The sequence below is a fragment of the Amphiprion ocellaris genome, chromosome 9, assembly GCF_022539595.1.
Source record: "Amphiprion ocellaris isolate individual 3 ecotype Okinawa chromosome 9, ASM2253959v1, whole genome shotgun sequence".
In the NCBI taxonomy this organism is placed as follows: domain Eukaryota; kingdom Metazoa; phylum Chordata; class Actinopteri; family Pomacentridae; genus Amphiprion; species Amphiprion ocellaris.
This window is the reverse complement of record NC_072774.1, coordinates 33224993-33231429: the sequence shown is the minus strand read 5'-3', so window position 1 is coordinate 33231429 and position 6437 is coordinate 33224993. Positions and strand designations below refer to the sequence as shown.

The 6437-nt window shown below is 38.4% G+C and overlaps 1 protein-coding gene across 2 annotated transcripts in view; it reads right to left on the bottom strand.

Moving 5' to 3' along the window:
• Positions 1 to 3623: 3623 nt before the first annotated feature.
• Positions 3624 to 6437, bottom strand: part of ncalda (neurocalcin delta a) — an 80063-nt gene continuing 77249 nt past the window's right edge. For both annotated transcript variants that reach the window (XM_055013783.1, XM_023271482.3), the window contains one exon: positions 3624 to 5684. The gene's annotated coding sequence lies outside the window, so the exon portion shown is untranslated. The remainder of the gene's footprint in view (positions 5685 to 6437) is intronic.

The following is a 6437-nucleotide window of genomic DNA, read 5'->3' as shown; positions in this document are numbered from 1 at the left end:
AAAACTCTATGAACAACCTGAAATTTCTTAAGACAAGTAAGTGAAATTTCAACAATATTGTGCCTCAGTTTATCATTTACACATTACAACTTACAGATCACAGTTTATCTGCTAAGGCACAAAACATTTAGTCACAGGTATCTGGAAGTGAACAATATAGTATTTTGCTTTATGATCAAAATTACTTGTCAAGATCTAGAAATGATTTTAAGTTTTCATTCATTCCTCCATCTGTGTAGTAGTACTGACCACCTGAACTGACACACTATTAAGGTTAAGTTGTCCCCCTGCCTTGGAAATGTGTGAAGTATAGATGTAAAAATCACAACAAAGTTGTGGCAGTACAGAGGACAAATTTAAAACGGCTGTTACTTTTATTGAAAAATTACAGTTAATGTTGTCTGTGATTTTTACACTTTCCAGAATGTACGTTTGACACCCCTGCTTTAAATCATAATGTTATTTACTGAAGCAAGAATGTTATCCAATACCAAAATCACTATTGTGAAAAAGCTAACTTTTAGCAGGACCAACTGCAACCAAGTCCTTCAGAAGAGTTAAGATCAGTCTCCAGCATTACTGTGGTTAACTCCTGTTAGGCAGCCGACTAAAGTGCAGCCACATCATTTGGGTTGTGAACACATTCAACATTTCATGTTTCCCGTGTTTATATGAGGTCGCCATGATGCAGCAAAACCTCTCAACAACATTATACTGCCACCTCCATGCTTGACTGTATATATAATGTTCTTTCAACAGAATTCTATGTTGACCCCTGTCTTCCAAACAGTTCATCTTTTGAACCATTAGTCTGGGAAGGTTCACTTTTGTTCCAGGTCTTCTTCATTTGTAAATAATGTTTCTCACTGTGAATCTGTGAAGTCCTTACAAATAGTTGTGTAACTCTTCCCAGACTAATGCGTTTCCATTGTTTTTTTTTTTTAACTCGTTTTCTGGGATTTATTTTAAATTTATGTAGAACCGAGTGATACCAGTGAGACCCTTAAACCAACTTCATGCTTGTAGAAATAGTAGTGGTTCCTTTGATTGAACATTGCTGCTAGTAATCAAGCCTGGATCTGTCCAGTCCTCCTGTAACCTATTAGCAATGCAGTTTGATAGATTTAGTCACTGAGGGGCTGATACTTTTTGATATACTTAAAAAATTGATATTATCCACATGATTGTATGGAAAATATCTTACAGTGGCAGGAAAAAGTCTGTGTAGGGTTAGCTAGATTTCTGTATTAACTGGTCAGAAAATGTGACTCTAGCTGCATTCAAGTGAAAAAATATAGACTGCCATGATGTCCTTGTGACTAGAACCCTATTTGAAGACATTTTTTTCATAAATGGAAATTGTTCCAATAGGATCAACTACTTTTTCTTGACTTTCCTCTTGCAAGTTCAAGATTAAGATGTGCATTAAGTTGTAACGACTAACGTGACACAGCACTGACAAGTCATTTCTGGTGGCCTGCAATTGGCCGATCAAGTGCTAGAGAGAACGCATTGGGGTAGGCACTGTTGTAGTTTTTAGCGTCATTGTTACTGAAAGCTGTTTGGTTTTATACATGAAACGCTGTAGTTTATGTAATTATTAGTCACAGCTTAAACCCCTCATAAAGATGGCCCTGTTAGACAGTGGTATGTTTACCTTTGCTGGAGATTTAAGGTTAGTGGAAAGTGGTGCTTACAAAGAATAAGCACTGTACTGAGTGACCTCTGCTCTAGCTGTGCTCCTGTCACTTCCAAATTATTGAAGAAATTTGAGCTACATCAGTCTGAAGTTTTCCAGCGAGCTGTTTGTGTTTCATTCTGCAGTCAGGGATCAGAGTACTTGACATTGAGGCTGCCTTTCAGTGTGACAGGTCACAGCGATCTCATCTCAGCAAGCTGAACGGATAAAAGTCATCATTTGACACTACAAGTGTTGAAAGTGGTCAGCAGTTTGGTTCAGTGGAAGTAATTTCAGCTGTGGTAGTGGTGTAACTGGAGGGATGAGAATGTTGATCGGTCAGGCCACCTCTTTGTCCAGACTGAAATATCTCAACAACTACTGGATGAATTCCATCCATCCATCATCTACACACCGCTTAATCCTCATTAGGGTCATGGGGAGCTGGAGTCTATCCCAGCTGACTGAGGGTGAAGGCAGGAGACACCTGGACAGGTCAGTCTATCACAGGACTACATGTAGAGATAAACAATCACATTCACATTCACATTCACACCTACAGACAATTTAGAATCACCAGTTAACCTCAGCATGTTTTTGGACTGTGGGAGAACCCAGTGAGAACCCACGCCAGCATAAGGAGAACATGCAAACTCCATGCACAAAGATCCCAGGCCCAGGCCGGGACATGAAGTGAGGACCTTCTAGCTGTGAGGCGACAGTGCTAACCACTGTATCACCGTGCCATCCGCAGTAAAATCAGGCTGCACTTGTCATATATTCATAATTACTTTAAAGCAGCTCCCATTTATGCTTTTATCAGCCACACATAAACACAAACAGGTCAGCAGGATGATACCTGTGTAAAACTGTATAACTATTATTTACAACTATTTAGAAATTGGGAACTGCCATTACCTGTGAAAATCGAGTTTGCTAGAAAAAAATCATCAGATGGTGGGAATGATGGTAACTATCTGTAAAATTTTCTTATTTTTAGCCGTTTTAAATATAGTAGAACAGTGTGATTTTATGATGACACATTATAAAAAAAACAAACTACCATTTATAAATATACTCATTTACCGTACTTTTTTAAAGGCTATTTTTCAGCCTTCTGTTGGCTTTACTAGACAGATTAGCAGAGAGGCAGACATGACAGTAGGGAGAGGAATGGGTGGGGGGAAGACCTGCAGCAAAGGGCCGTGAGCGGGAATCAAATCCAGGCCGCTGCGTCTGGGACTATAGCCCCTGTTTATGGGCCGCCCATATATATACTGATTTTTGATGTGGACATTATGTACTATTTGGGCCTGTTCTTCTTCTTCCCTTTTTTTTTAAGTCAGTGTGTAAATATTTTTGTTTGCGATTTGTCTACATATTATTGGTAATTTAACAAGTCAGAACATTGTTCTGTAGGGTTACAAGATGATCACTGTTATTTACTTCACCTGTCAGTGCTTTTAATGTTTCGGCTGTGGGGTTATTGGGTGGTGACAGGGACCACATTTTAGCAATGCTAAAACTACAAGAGCACCAGTGCAGGAAAATACTCAAGTACTGTGCTGAAGTACACTACTTAAGTACAGTACTGAGGTACGTACTGTCTATATTTCAGCTGTAATGAGTCACAAATACAAAACATTACTATACTCTAAATTAAGCCAATTGAAAGTCAATAAAACGAGTCAGTTGCAATGTTAAAATAGAACTTACATATCAATGCATCAGTAACAAAAGTCCAATATGTATATATAAATGTACACATTTTGATGACAATCCTTTATATTTGTTTTTTTTAAAGAACTTTATGTATTACATTAATAACAGGAACACTGTTTCTACCTAAAACCACCTTAGCATTTCTTTACATTTAAAAGCCAACAGATACATAGATGCTAGTATGACCTTATATCACACGATTAACCAGACATCACACAAACACTTGCACACAATATATTGTAAATTTAATTCTTGCCTTTTAAATTGACCAAAAAACAGAATCCTGTGTTCCAAAACTGCAGTCACTAAATACAGGATACCATACAAAACCTACAAAATGCAACAATTACAAACAATTTGTTCAACATATAACAATTGTACAGTATAAATCCATACAATACTGTTTTTGTTTTTATTTGGCACTTGACCACAAGATGCTATTTTGTGTTTTAACAGAAGTGTTACACCTGACACACCTTTTCTTTTCTTTAAAAAAAAGAGAAAAAATTATTAAAAAAATATAAAAGCAACACATCGTGACAGTATCGTTGCAGTAGTTGTGATCCGCTGATGCATCTTTTCTTTTTTCTTTACAAAAAAAAAACAAACAAAAAAAAACCCAGCAGTAATTCAGTTAAACATTCAAAGCTTTTCTAATCAGAACACGATGCAGTAACTGAAACGGATTTGTTTGGGCCTGGAGGAGGGCAGTCGGGGAGTTTCAAGAGGTTTCTGTTGAAGCTGAGTGAAGAAAAGACCATGAATTCAATCCTCCAATTTGAAATTAGAGGGGAAGAAAACACTTGAGGGAGTGCGTGTTATTCATATGTATTCATTGGAACAGCGTACATTCTATTTCACCGCTGCTCTCTGGGTGTTTATGTTGAGATACAACTGGATGGTGATTTAATTATTGGCCTCAGCTTGCAACAGAAAACAGCTCTCAGCTCAGACTGCCCAGCATTCTTCCATGTGCACGATGGTCATCCTAAAGCTCAAATCATTCATGTGAACCAAGAGATGTGTCAGCTTTGGGAGTCCAGACTCCAATCCAATAACACTGACCACTGGTAGTACTAACGCTGACAATACTAACATACAGAAGCGAGCACAGAGCTAAATGGATGAGCGGCTGTTCGATATCCATACATTAAGAAAACACACACATGCTTATTGCACATGCATACGTGTTATTTTTAGTCTACGCACCCCTGTACCCAACATGCGGCATTTTAAAAACATCTAAATGTGAAACATGAAGAAACGCGGCTTTGCCCTTCACGTAGTAAAAGTCAACAAAAAGAAAGTGGTTTGCATGCTCGATATCCCGCAACAGCTTAAATAAACAAACATTTTTCAAAATTATTATTTCACAACATTTGTTCTCAACGGAGTATTCTGGACTATGAGGATTCGCTTTACAAATTTAGATGCACTTTAAAATATCTACACTGTACTGAAATACTTGTAAAGACTAGTTTTCTATTGTTACCTAAAGCTAGAGCGCAGTAACACTCTCTGGGGATATGAAAGAAACCACTGGAACTGATGATGGATAGAGGGATTCTTTTTCATCCGTCATCAGTGAGACTTCACAAAAAAACCTAACTACGCATTTGGGCGAATATGCACGGTAGCATAATGTTACATGATGTTGTTGTCCCAGCACAAAGTCTATGAAACAAAGTCTATCAAGTTTGCAAAATACACAAACACACGTACACATTCTCACAGTAGAAAAGAGGAAAGCAGTACTCGCTCTGAGTGAAGGACAAACTTCACAGGTCCCGTTTGCAGACGGAATGATCTCATCTACAGCACGTCCAACGCCATCACGCCTCTCTTTTTCCCTCTCCTGGTGTCATGCACACACTCGTCTATTATACATATTAGAGTGATACAGGCTCTGTGTGGCCCCCAGCTGCAGCCTCAGAGGTACAGAGAGCCAAGCAAAGACACTGATACAGAGACTCCAGTTTATACTGCATATATACAACCAACCGTAGACCTTTCTTATACTCTGACACGCCATCAGGAGAACTGAGGGACTCAATTACAATCAGTGGGGTTTGACAACCTGATGACAGATCAGTCTTTGTAGGAGTTTGGGGGTGCAGATAAACAGCTTGAGAGAAGGGGGGAATGTGGCTCCTGTGTCCATCTTTGAAAGTCCTCAGTACATATTGAAGGCCTGTCTTCTTCATCGTCATCATCTTGTCATTCTTCATCATCAGTGTGCTCCATAGTGGAGAGTTGAGGGCATTTAGAGTCACCCAAAGAAGCACTGCAAGGACACAAATAAGGCAGTCGGTTAGCAATGTGGCATCAATGTTATTATGTTGGTCTTCATTATCACATGTTGCATTTCATGGTTTGCATTCATGATAGACAATATAAATACCAGGCATCTAATGTCTACATGAAATCACAGTTTTGAAAAATCTTAATATATACACTACTGTTCAAATATTTGGGGTCACCCAGACAATTTAATTTTTTCCATGAAAACTCCCACTTTTATCCATGTGCTAACATAATTGCACAAGGGTTTTCTAATCATCAATTAGCCTTTCAACACCATTAGCTAACACAATGTAGCATTAGAACACAGGAGTGATGGTTGCTGGAAATGTTCCTCTGTACCCCTATGGAGATATTCCATTAAAAATCAGCTGTTTCCAGCTACAATAGTCATTTACCACATTAACAATGTCTACACTGGATATATCATTCATTTAATGTTATCTTCATTGGATAAAAAAACTACTTTTCTTTCAAAAATAAGGACATTTCTAAGTGACCCCAAACCTTTGAATGGTAGTGTATTTTTAATGTTCAGACTCCACTTCGTAGTCACTTTGTGTGTCTAACTAAACCAATCTTCATGTCCTGGATCATCACTGGTGACCAGAGGTGAGATAAGACTTTGGGACCAAACATCAGTTTACAGTAAAAGAGGCTGCAGTGTTCAAGACTGAAGAAGGTGCATCAGGTCAGGAGAGAAACCAAGAGGATACCTGTAGTTTTGTTAGATATT